The sequence below is a fragment of the Microcaecilia unicolor genome, chromosome 1 (assembly GCF_901765095.1).
Source record: "Microcaecilia unicolor chromosome 1, aMicUni1.1, whole genome shotgun sequence".
In the NCBI taxonomy this organism is placed as follows: Eukaryota; Metazoa; Chordata; class Amphibia; order Gymnophiona; family Siphonopidae; genus Microcaecilia; species Microcaecilia unicolor.
In genome coordinates this window covers 314,983,374-314,996,437 of record NC_044031.1, presented here as the reverse complement: position 1 = coordinate 314,996,437, position 13,064 = coordinate 314,983,374, and the positions used below count along the sequence as shown (strand labels likewise).

The 13,064-nt window shown below is 41.9% G+C and overlaps 1 protein-coding gene across 2 annotated transcripts in view; it reads right to left on the bottom strand.

The window, feature by feature from the left end:
* Positions 1–1,002: 1,002 nt before the first annotated feature.
* The window catches only part of PDGFB (platelet derived growth factor subunit B), a 78,345-nt gene continuing 66,283 nt past the window's right edge, over positions 1,003–13,064 (bottom strand). For both annotated transcript variants that reach the window (XM_030208510.1, XM_030208519.1), the window contains one exon: positions 1,003–4,538. The gene's annotated coding sequence lies outside the window, so the exon portion shown is untranslated. The remainder of the gene's footprint in view (positions 4,539–13,064) is intronic.

Below are 13,064 nucleotides of genomic sequence, written 5' to 3'. Positions count from 1 at the left end.
CATCCCATCCATGTCCAGCGATTCTCCCCTCCCCTCCATCGCCTGTGACTCTGTCCTTCCTGCCACCCTGCCTTTAATTTGTTCATCTTACCTGAGGTTGCAGCAGCGGCAGGCTGGGCTCGCGTTGCCTCCAGCCTTCCCTTGCCTTCCCTCTCAGTGTCTTGCCCTCCTCCGACATAATTTCATCTTTACGTGAGGGCGGGACACAGAGGGAAGGGAATGCTGGAGGCGAGCTGACATCAGCATGCTGTTACAAACCCAGCCAGCCAGCCAGGGAAGCAGAGTTACAAATTATTATATAGATGCCATGAGAGTTGTTGCAGACTACTTAGAAATCTGTTATCAGGTATAAAACTAGAAGGCACATTTTGTAGATGGAGAGGATAACTAGCATGGTTCAGACATGTATGCCTAGTGCCTACATATGGTAACCTGGGTCTCCGTAACTCCTAAAATAATTTCTGGATATGTCACTGTTTAAGTCACTAGGTTTCACAATAAAATTTACAACAAAGAAAATTGAAATACAACTCTGAATGAGCCAAGCCTGCAGGGATAGGGTGTTGTAGCAGTTGGGGGAGATGTGTGGGGATGAAACCTCTTGGAATTAGGGTGTACATATTTCCCTAACTGCTATGTTTCAGTGTAATACATTTCTATGCTGCAGAAGCTGGAAACTGCTGCTCACATTGAAATACATTGCGCCATTTTGGGGGAATGTATTTCCCTAGAACACCCAGTCTAGAGTGGCCTATTTTTGAACTTCATGTGTCTTTTCACCATTTTTTCTCCATGCCAAATTTGATCCTATTCTTACATATTCAGAGAGTTATTTTGCCCCCAAACAGACATTCTCGATTCCTAGTGTACAATTCTTTTTCCAACATCCCTTAGGCTGGAAAGAATGCAAAACAAACAAACAAACAAACAAAACACAAAAACTAAAAAAATACAAAGCCAAAATTAAACTTTTACTTTTTTTTAATACAAAGTTGACATAGTACAATTTTTACAACCTTAAATAGAGTATATAAATTAATTTTACTTTTTAAAAAATTTCTGTATAAGCTGAGCAACTGTAAAATCTTTCAAGAATACATTTAAAGAGACAGGTGGCAGCGTTCAGTGGTAGAATCAGCATCAGTGCCTCTAACCTGCTCCCAGTGGGGCCCTTTACCCCTAGCACCATGAGACTTCTGAGTTTGAACCCCCCTCTGTAACCATTTCTTTCTTGTCTAAGGTCCATTACACTAGCTTTTGACCTTCTATGACTCGAGACACTGAACCGAGCTATAAAATCTCCTCTTCCCTCTGTGGTCAGGATACTTGATGGCCCAGGGCCAGCTGGAATGGAGTGAGACAGTTCTGATATGTAAACCCCAGACCCACAGCATCTCTGATTTCGTATTCCTCAGTTCACCCAAAAAATTAGTCCCTGCATGCTATGGGCTTGGAAATTGGGGGAAAAATACAAAGCCTCCATTCCACCCCTCCCCTGGCAATCTAATGGCCTAGGCCTGTCCCTGATGATTTTGAACTGCCCAGTGACCTTACTCTGTGGGTGATATGAGCACAGAATCACATGTGAGAGAGAGGGAATCAGTATAGATTCACCATCTTGATTGATATAACTTGGCTGTGAGTTCATTGTATAGGGCAGGAGAGGGCAACCTTTATACACAGAGGGCCGCATAAATGTCAGTTCATAATATTGCAGCCCTCCAGAGATAGTAATGTCAGAATTGGAAACACACAGCGCGCCATAAGTCTTCTGTTCATCAATTTTGCCTATTTAACTAAAAATGAGGGAAACGAACGGAAAATATTTGCAAAATATAGTATTTAAAATCATCAAAACTCTGGTTAATGATATTTTCTGTGCATATTTCCCATGGTCTTCGGGGCCATATAAACTTGAACTGTGGGCCACATTCGGCCTGTGGGCCACAGATTGCCCACCCCTGGTGTCAGGAGTATTTAAAGTGCCCCTCCCCCCACAATCATAAACTGCAGTGCTGGAATACAGTGAGGTGGCTGTTAACACAAGCTCATATGTACAGTGACAGGGTAGGACAATAAGAAGATATTAACAAGGTTGCTCTTTCTTACTAACTCAGGTAGCTATTCTTTTCACTCAGTGCTGGTGGTATCCCTCTGTTGAAGTCAGAAATTGGCAGGTCCAGATCCTATACAGTGAATCAGTGATTCCTGAGCCTTTACTATACCTGTATATATGAATATATACGCACAGAGCAAGTATGACCGGACGAGGCGTACAGTGGGCTGAGTGATCTTAAACAGACAGCACAGTAACCCATGGGAGATTCAATATTTGAGAGTTGAGAGAAATGCACCCAGGACCACCGAAAGACAAAGCTAGGCCGAGGGCAAACAATCTTCAGGGCCTTGCTGCCCCCCCCCCCTCTCGCTGCTACTGCTCCCCCCACGCCACAGTGAACGAGAGTGCACGCTCTGCAGGCTCTAGGCCTTTCTTCCTGCCGCGTCCCACCTCCTGTGAAGTAGCTTCCTGTTTCTGCATAGGCAGGATACGGTAGGAAGAAGGACCTGGGGCCAGCAGAGCACTCTCTTTCGATCGCCAGTGCTGAGCCATCCTTGGATGCCGGGCCTAGGGTATCTTGCCCCCCTCTTGGTGGCCCTGTACCACTCCCCTCATTCGACAACCTGGCCCTTGAAGTCAGGTGCAAGGTGTGTGTCTATGTTAAAGAATATTAACACTTACGTGCGTCAGAGACACCAGTCATTGGCAGTTACATACATTAAGTGCTAGGTGCCTTCTATAACGTATGCACCAAAATCGTTTACCCCCAGATTTGACTAAAGCTGCATGCGTAGCCAATTTGCGCACGCAACTTAAATTAACAAGCTAATCAGCACTGATAATTGGCCACTAACAAGCAATTATCGGCACTAATTAGAATTTACGTGCGCAACTTTCTAGGCATATTCTGTAAAGTGGTCTGCACAAACTCTAATGCATGGATTCCAAAAGGGAGTGCGGTAATGGGAGGGGCATGGGCGGATCATGGGCATTTCTGAAAATTATGCGTACGGTTACAGAACATGCCCGATTTGTGCCTAAATTAAGATGTGGGCATTTACACCAGGCTTTAGTTGGCGTAAATGGCTGCGCCTATATTTTAGTTGCTAGATGGCCACTACGTGCATTCTATAATCCGTGCCTAACTTTAGGCGAGGTTTATAGACTAGCGCTAAGTGCAGGGGTTTTGGTTCTGTATACAGAATCTGGGCCTTAGTGCATAACTGCAAGGGACTGTACATATGGGCAGGCCATGGGCGTGTCACCAAGCAATGTGTATAACTTATTCAGTACTATCAGTCATGCGCATTACATGGGGCACTTAGACGCATCAACTTACACCAGCCATTGACCTGTCATACGTGGGTGAATCTAAATTTCAGCGCGCCAATGCGTGCTTGCATTATTATTCTATAAAGCCTTAAGACACACGTTGAAGTCCTTATAAAATTGGTCCTATACATGCCCCATTGTGGAACCTACATCTTGAATATCAAGTTATAGAATTGCTCCCCTATGTATTCTTAAGGGATCCGGTATTCCATTTTCACTATGGAGCAAAGATCTCGGATCAATCCTCGTTTCCTTAAACTCCCATCAAAAGCAGGTTAAAACAATTCTGATGAGGACATCAAGTCAACAGTTGCCTTCTAAGAGCACCATGGCCAAGTCTATGTTCAGGCGTGTGACCTCTAAACCAGTCAAAAAGCATGATACAACTCTGGGGTTTCATCAGTGTATAGACACACTAATAAGCGTATAGAGAGAGATTTATTAGTGTGTATATACACACACCTTCAGGAAATTAAATTACAAGCAAAAAAAGAATACGCGATATCCAGTGCTGACACAATGAACATTCAATGCCTTGGGTGAGAAAAACTTTTCTATCCATCTTCAGTTCCTCCAATTGCTTCATTTTTGTTTACAAAGAAGCACTTCCAGTGAAATGCGGTGTAACGTATATATACATGTACATATAGTATATATAATATACATATAGAGTCTGTTTAAAAAAAAATATTCCAGTTTTTGAGATGAGAGCGTAGTGGTTTTCATAGTCCCAGTTGTGCTGTGGGGTAGAAAAGCCATGCAGTGGCTTTCAGTACATTATCATTGCCATGGCTGCGGTTTTTTAGATGAGAGAAGAAGGAAAGATACAACTCCTGCAGAATCATCTGCCTTCTCTCTCCCCTCCATGGGTAGAAGAAATGCTTCCCTCTTTGCCTGTCAAAAATAGCTGACTGCACTGAGTGGGTTACTTCTCTTGGCTTGTTGCTTTCGGTGACCTGCCAGCACACACCCTTCTAGGAAAGTCCTAGTCAGCAAGGGCAGGGAGGAAGGCTTGTCTTGGGCAGGATCCATCCAGGCAGCACCACTAATGTCCGAGTAAGGGCGTTTTGAAGCAGATGACAACAAAAATTACAGCGCATCACTCTTAGGACCCCATAGGGGCCACTTAAATAATACATTAAGGAACCTGGAAAGAAAGACAAGATAAGACCGATCATTGCTAGTGAACTGAACATGCATTTACATTAGTGGTTTTCAATCCAGTCCTTGGGACACACCCAGCCAGTCAGGTTTTCAGGATACCCACAATAAATATGCAAGAGACAGATTTGCATACAATGGAGGCAATGCATGCAAATTTATCTCATGAATACTTATTGTGGATATGCTGAAAACCAGACTGACTGGGTTGTCCCAAGGACTGCATCGAGAACCCCTGGTTTACATAAAACAGCAAGCTATGTCAAATACCTTATTCTTTTTGTTCAAATTTGACTGGGCATTTTTTGTCTATTAGATTGTAAGCTCTTTGAGCAGGGACTGTCTTTCTTCTATGTTTGTGCAGCGCTGTGTATGCCTTGTAGCGCTATAAAAATGCTAAATAGTAGTAGTCGTAGGCAGACAGTGATTTTCTAACCCTCTGGTTCAGTAAAGCAGTTTGGTCCTTCACTTTCCATGCTTCTCCAAGAGTTGGAAAAACAATATTTTTCAGGGCTAATTTCGAGGATCTGGTTTCTGAGTTTTTGCATCGCGTAGCCCCATCTCTCTCTCTCTCTACTACACAGCGTGAGCCTCTACAGGCTGTTCAGTAGAACTGAGGCCTAAGGATATCGCAGATGCATTGTGTAGAAACAGGCAGAAAAGCAGGACTGATTAGTTCAATGCTATTCACTTCCAGTCCAAAAGGACCGCAAACAGGTCAGCTTTTCAGGATTTTTTAATGAATATGCATGACGTATGCAAATCTGTTTCATGCATGCTCTTTAGGGCTATCCTAAAAACTCTGTCTGTTTGTTGCCCTTGAGGACAGTGAATACCACTTTACTAGGTAAAGGAAAACAGATTTTTTTGGAATGTGAGTGGTGAGGGAGGCCGGGCTCCTCCACTTTTGCCTCAGGCCTCTACCAGAAACCAGGCATGCCACTGCTATGCCTGGCAGGGATCCACAAGCCCTACCAGATGAAAAAATCTGGATTCGGGTCAGCTGAAAGAAGAAGAAGCACAGCAGTCAGCAGAAGCACTCTTGGTAGCCGAAGAATGGCTGAGGATATAGAAGAGGTGTCTGGGGTAAAGAGAGCTTTGGGGATGTTTGTGCCGGGGGCAATCTGAGAAAGCCAGGGATGTCTTGCTGGGGAATGGGGAGAGCAAGAAAGCTGGAGTGGGACAGAGGAAGGAAGAGAAAACTGGGGGTTGAACCTGCAAGTGGGCGGGGAGAAATCAGGCCTAGGGTGGATTTCTAGCTAAACTGAGGAGTGAGATTGCTGGAGGGACTAGCTAGCTTGAGCAGGAAGAAAGTTGGAGGAGGGGGGGGGGGGGGTGTCAGGCCTGGGGCAGGGAGAACCAAGCCTTTATAAACACAATTCAACACAAAAGTATAAATAATGCACAATTTTCAAAAGGTGTGCAAAATTTTTTCACAGAATTCCCAGAGGAGTAAAATTTTTTAAAGAAATAAATAGTAACAGATTTTAAGTAAGCATTAGCTGTGAAGACATGATAGGAAGACTGGATCTTTGTCATCTGCAAAATGAGCAGATTTGTGTTTAGACTGGATAGTTCTTATAATCCTTCATACACCATGTTTCCTCCCTACGCATTCTGAATCATGTGATACTTGTTTAAAGACCATGATGCATGAATTGCTGTGTAAGACCTGAATTCAATCCCTGACGTGGCTCCTGTTCCTTGTCAGAGCTGTTATGTTACCCAGTTCCAGCAGGAAGACTTTTTGGTCAGACCTCATTTTCAAACCTACCTGGCAAAAGAGCAGAATTTATAGCTCCCGATTCTACCCAATGACATCAGAAATGTGCATGCAAAAACAAAAAGGCAATGGGAATGACCAAACAAACCAAAACGGGTGATGCCAATATTAAAACGTTCTTTATTGTCAATCCTAGTTAAATGAGTTGATGTGGACTCGACATGGGCCATGTTTTGGCTCTAGCGCCTGCATCAGGAGCCCATGAAAACTGATTTAGGGCTTACTAATGTACAACTCTCCTTATGCCAACAAAAATCAAATGGCAAAGGAAAAACATCTTGATGCTGCTGGATCACAGTTTTCATGGACTCCTGATGCAGGTGTTAGAGCCGAAACACAGCCCATGTCGGGTTCACATCAGCTCATTTAAGTAGGATTGACAATAAAGGATGTTTTAATATTGGCATCACCCGTTTTGGTTTGTTTGGTCATTCCCACTGCCTTTTTATTTTTTGCTGTTGCGATTTGTTGGACTTTTGGTTTTCTCCTTTTATCAGAAATTGTAGATAGAATGTATTTGGATACAGGCAGCAGATGATGTTTTGTATATTCCTGAGAATCTAGCATGTGATGTTTTTGTTCTTTCCTGAGAAAGTAGCAGAATAGCAGGTGATGTTTGTACATTCCTGAGCAGGTTCACGAGCTGTTCATGTAGAGTTGTTCTTGTAAGCAATGCATGATCATGGTTGTGTAAGCAAAATGTAACCAATAGTAATGATAATACATGTAATATCCATGAATATTCATAGAGTATATAAGAAGGGGATTGACTCCCAAATAAAGAGTTTTTTGCCCAGACACACGAGAGGAGAGTTATTTTGCAACATCTGGTGATCCCCGACGTGATCGGTGAAAACGTGACGTACTTACTACGACTGGAACAGTCAGCGCGCCATTCCTTCTACGGAACACTGTAAGTATGGGGGGAAATTTAACATCATCACATAAACAACATGCACAGGAGCTATATACTATAACGCAAAGATATGGTTCCTCCCGAAATCCAATAACTCTTAAAGATATAGAGCGTTTAATTGAGGAAATAGTTTGTCAATGTCCCTGGTATCCAGAGAAGGGATCATTCGATCCTCAAACATGGGAAAAGATAGGGCAGCAGTTTCGTTTAGAGCCTAGAGTTTCGACTCCTATATTATTGACTTGGAGAGAGATATATTCTACTATAGTAATTCTCTCTTCTGGATTGACAGGCATTACTAACGAAAATATATCCAACAAATTGCCAGGCAAGACCTGGTCTCTTTTACCTCCCGCGACTCTTGGACCTACACCTTCTCCTCCTTCTTGTCGGCTGGCCACCGATATGGGAAGGGAAGAGCAAAACAAAACTCCTGACTTTACTACTACTACCCCTAATAAACAAATTGAAAATATCCAAAACAACAACGCTAATGATAGCGTTATTATTACCAAAACACCAAAGAGCGTAGAACGACCTAGTTTAATTCAATTAGGTATACAGCAAGCACGAAAAAATGGTGAATTCATTTGGAACGATGATCTATGGGATAATTCGGAACCTAATCCTAATTTATACCCAGTTACTAGAACTACAACAATAGAGGCAGGGAACGAAACACATCATGCAGAATGGACTGCTCTACCTTATCAAGTTTTGAGAGAATTACGTAGAGCTATCGTAGAATCAGGTTTAAAAAGTTCATTTGTTCAAGGCATGATAGAAGGGATTAGTAACGGTTACTTAATGACTCCAAAAGATTGGAAAGACCTTTTCCGTATGCTGTTAACTCCTGCGCAATATGTAGTGTGGGATAATGAATATAAGCAAGCAGCACAACTTATCACTGGGACTAATTTGGTGCCTGATCAAATTTATGGATCGGGACCATTTTCAACCCTTGATATGCAAATTCAACAAAACGATACCTGTTTTCAAGCCATAGGCACTTGTATCTTGCGAGCATTTAAAAGAACACCAGAAGGGAATAAACCAACAAAATCTTTTGCATCAATTAAACAGGGTGCAACCGAATCTTACCTTCAATTTGTTAATCGATTGCAGGAAGCTGTAACTAGGCAAATTGATAATCTTGATGCGCAAACAGAGTTATTGATTAAATTAGCCCAAGAAAATGCAAATTCAGATTGCAAAAAGGCATTGCAGACTGTAGCTCATCGCCCAGGAATTACTTTAGCAGATTTATTGAGCGCATGTGCAGATGTGGGGACTCATGGTTATTCTATGAATTTGTTAGCAGGAGCTATACAAAAAGGTAATAAGCCACAGGGGACGTGTTTTAATTGTAAGAAACCAGGACATTTTCGAGCTCAGTGTAGAGCCCCAGGAGGGGGTGCCAACTTTGCAAAAGGACCTTCTCGACCTTCTCGAAAATGTCCTCGATGTCAAAAAGGATATCATTGGGCCAATCAATGTCGCTCTAATCCAATTAATTCCACACCGCCACCCCCAAAAAACTTTGCTCCGGGTTAACTCCTAACCTCGGTCCAAAGGGAGTGCAAGGGTCTTTTGCTCATAGTACTACTGCTACACAAGGTAGTGCAGGAATTGACCTTATTGCAGCGGAATGTAAAACTGCCATCTTACCTCATGAAGTTTTGGTATATAATACTACCTTTAAAGGACCCATTCCAGCGGCTACTGTAGGTTTAGTATTACCTCGCTCCTCTGCATCGAAGGCAGGTATTCATGTTATCCCTGGAGTTATTGATGCTGATTACACAGGCATTGTTAAAATTCAAGTATGGTCCTCATCACCTTTAACAATTTCTCCCGGGGACTCGTGGGCACAATTAATTATTTTACCATATTTTACAGCACCTATTCCTTCTACTGTCTCTCGTACAGGGGGCTTTGGATCTACGCGACAGGTAAGTGCAGTTTTAAAACCGGTTTCTAATGCACGACCCACTGCTCAATTTTTATTGCAACAAAAGCCCTTTGTTGGTATATTAGATACCGGGGCGGATGTTTCTGTCATAGCTTATAAACAATGGCCTGTGGAATGGCCCATTGAAGATACTTCACATGTGACAGGAATAGGGGGAACTCAGTCAGCCTCCCAAAGTTCTCAATGGTTATCTATTACATATCCTAACGATACCAAGGTTCTAGGACATATTAAGCCCTGTATTTTACAAGTACCCTTTAATTTATGGGGTCGTGACCTTTTGGAACAATTAGATGCATCATTGATCCTACCTGATTAACAGTTCATAAATATGTCTTTTTCTCTTCCTTTGGAATGGAAAACTGACAAACCTGTTTGGGTAGAGCAGTGGCCGATTACCAGAGAAAAACTGTTGATTTTACATCAATTGGTGGAAGAACAATTACAATTAAATCACATTGAGCCTACCAATTCTCCATATAATACTCCGGTATTTGTGATCAAGAAAAAATCCGGAAAATGGAGATTTTTACATGACCTACGAGCTATTAATGCGATTTTAGAACCAATGGGCCCGTTACAATGTGGTATTCCAAATCCTAATTTGATTCCTTATGATTATCAATTAGCTATTATAGATCTGAAGGATTGTTTTTTTTCAATTCCTCTCCAGGAAAAAGATTATAAATACTTTGCTTTTACTGTACCTGTTTACAATAATGCACACCCTACTACTAGGTATTGTTGGAAAGTTTTGCCCCAGGGAATGTTAAATTCACCCACTATTTGTCAATACTATGTTCATCAAGCCTTGCAACCATTTCGTGCCTATTTCCCTCAACTTTTGGTATATCATTATATGGATGATATACTAATTGCAGGGATAACTCTTCCCCCTTCTTGGAAATCTACTTTAATTTCTATCTTGGCCTCCTCAGGATTAACAATTGCCTCAGAGAAGGTTCAAGAAAAGGAACCCTATTTATATCTAGGTTTCCGTATGACTAAAGCTGCAGCCCAACCTGTCGCTCCTCATCTCAATTTACAGTCTCCCACGACATTACATCAATTACAAGAGATTTTAGGAAATCTCAATTGGTTACGTCCCTACTTGAAACTTCCTACAGAATTTTTACAACCCCTGTTTCTCGCATTAAAAGGTCATAAAACACCTGCTGAATTAATTACACTCACTGCATCGCAACAAACAATTCTGTCACAATTGGATCAAATCTTACAAACAAAATGGACAGATAGACGAGATGCATTTGCCCTTTTTTGTTTTTGCGTTCTCAAAGACCCCACCCACCGACAACCGTTTGGTGTCTTATATCAAGATACAACTCCTCCGAAATTGATAGAATGGGTCTATTTACAGAATACTCTCCATTCTACTATTACACAATGGCCCCAGCAACTAGCCTTGCTGATTACTAAAGCTCGAGAGCGAGCAACATTCATGACTGGTTTCGACATTCTTAAACTCATCATTCCTCATTCTTTGTGGCAGTGGGAAAAAATGATTCAGTTCTCCGACGACTTGCAATTTATTTTAGCCACTTATGTTGGTATTATAGATTGCCACTATCCTAAAGACCCTCGCATACAGGGCACATCCATTTTGCCAATCACTCTTCATGATCCCATTTCTTTACGTCCACTCCCTACTGCTCTCACCGTCTTTACAGATGGTAGTCCCACTCGTGGGGTGGTTACTTGGTACAATCTGAACAAATGGCACGTCAAATTTACCTCTCCACAAACCTCTGCTCAACGTTCAGAGCTTGCTGCCATCATCCTGGCTCTTTCTTTATTTTCAGATCAACCACTGAATCTTATTGTTGACAGTCAATATTGTGCTAATCTTGTCCGTCGCATGCCCGACAGTTATGTATCATTCAAAATGGATGCCTCTTTTTATGCTTTACTGTTAACCCTCCAAGGTTACTTGGAGAATCGCCTTTCTTCTCTCTTTATAGGTCATATCCGCAGTCATCAACCTTTTCCTGGTGGTCTGTCTGAAGGGAATGCTCGAGCGGATCGCCATCTTCATTTTTTCTCCACAGCACACTGCAGTCATGAACTTCATCATCAAAATGCACCTAGCCTAGCTCGCCAGTTTCAAATTTCTTTAGAAGAAGCTAGAGCTATTATCAAAAATTGTCCACAATGTTCCTTTTCAGCTCCTACTACCTTTTTTCCTGGAGTTAATCCTCGTGGTCTGGAAGTTAATAGCCTCTGGCAAATGGACGTTACTCACTTTCCCCCTTTTGGTCAATGGTCTAAGCTTCATGTGGTTGTTGATACTCATTCTGGATTTTTGTGGGTCACTGCACAAAAAGGGGAAACTACATCTCATGTCCGCTCTCATCTTCTCCAAGCTTTTGCGGTCATGGGTGTTCCTAAAACTCTCAAGACAGACAATGCCCCTGCTTATACTTCCACCTCCTTACAGGAGTTCCTGACCCTCTGGCATATTGAGCACCTTTTTGGTATCCCCTATAACTCCACTGGTCAAGCTATTGTTGAACGTGCTAATCGCACACTGAAAACTGCTTTAAGTAATCTGACTACAAAAAAAGACGGTATTCTCCGTCATAGAGTAAGCATTGATGAATGCTTAGCACAAATCCTTTACACACTGAATCATCTCAATCTCATCAATAATCCTGCTACAAAAACTTTTTCTTCCAGATTTGAACAACATTTTCGTACTCCTGCCCCACCTTTATCTCGTCCTTTGGTCATATACCGACAACTACCTTCTGATCAGTGGAGTTCCCCTGTGCCTCTCCTTACCTGGGGTCGTGGTTACGCTGCTGTTCAAACAGATTCTGGCCCGGTGTGGATTCCAGCAAAGTGGGTGAAACCTCATGTCGTGGCATCAAGGTCTTCACAACCCAATTCCCAATTTCACACTCACCCTTCAAGGACCGCAGATGCAAACACGCAAACGGTCAGTGACTCGTCAACCTAATGCTCCTGTTACTTGGGGACAAATTAAAGCCTTGAGTCAACAAGCTACAGAGACTTTAGAAAAAGCTCATATTGAAAAGACTGATGATAACTTCGTAGTGGCTATTATTGCAGCGCTTAATGCTAATTCCATTACATTGCTTCTACTGTGTTGTTGTTTGTACATACCTTGTGGACAGTCACAATTACTTCCCACAAAAAATATTTGGGAAGCGTTTGCAATTTCACTGAACCAAACTGATTTCTGTCTTTCTCATCAAAAGGCAGTTGGAGAAGTTTTGGCAACTTGCCTGATTCCAGTATGTCATGATCCTAAAGATATGCAAAATGATACTTGGTTTTATTCACAGCTTCCTGTTAATTCATCCTATCGAAATGCTTCTTATGAATACCATAATTGGGGAACACAAACCCTGTTGCCGCCTACTTTGGCAATGCATGTGAGAACCAATCAAATAGCTAGTATCAATATGACATGTGCTCGTATGGTTAATTGTACCCGATCAAATTGTGTTAATTTTGGACCAACTTTGTTAAATTGTAGCTCCTACGAAAATGTTTCATATATTTATAAATTTACTCATTTACCCCCTGGTTGGTTTTGGTCATGTGGAATGTATACCTTTAATTATATTCCAGCTAATATATCTGATGGTACTACATGCTGTCTAAGTCGACTCATTATGGTACTTCCCAGTAAACATATTTTATTTTCTAACTCCTCACATATGCGATCCAAGCGTATGACCCTTGCTGCCAATTGCAATGATAATGTTAAATTTCTGAGTCAAACTGAATATCTGGCACTTGCATTTTCATTAATAGGTGTCCCTGCATTGGCAGCGGCAAATGCAAAAAATATTCG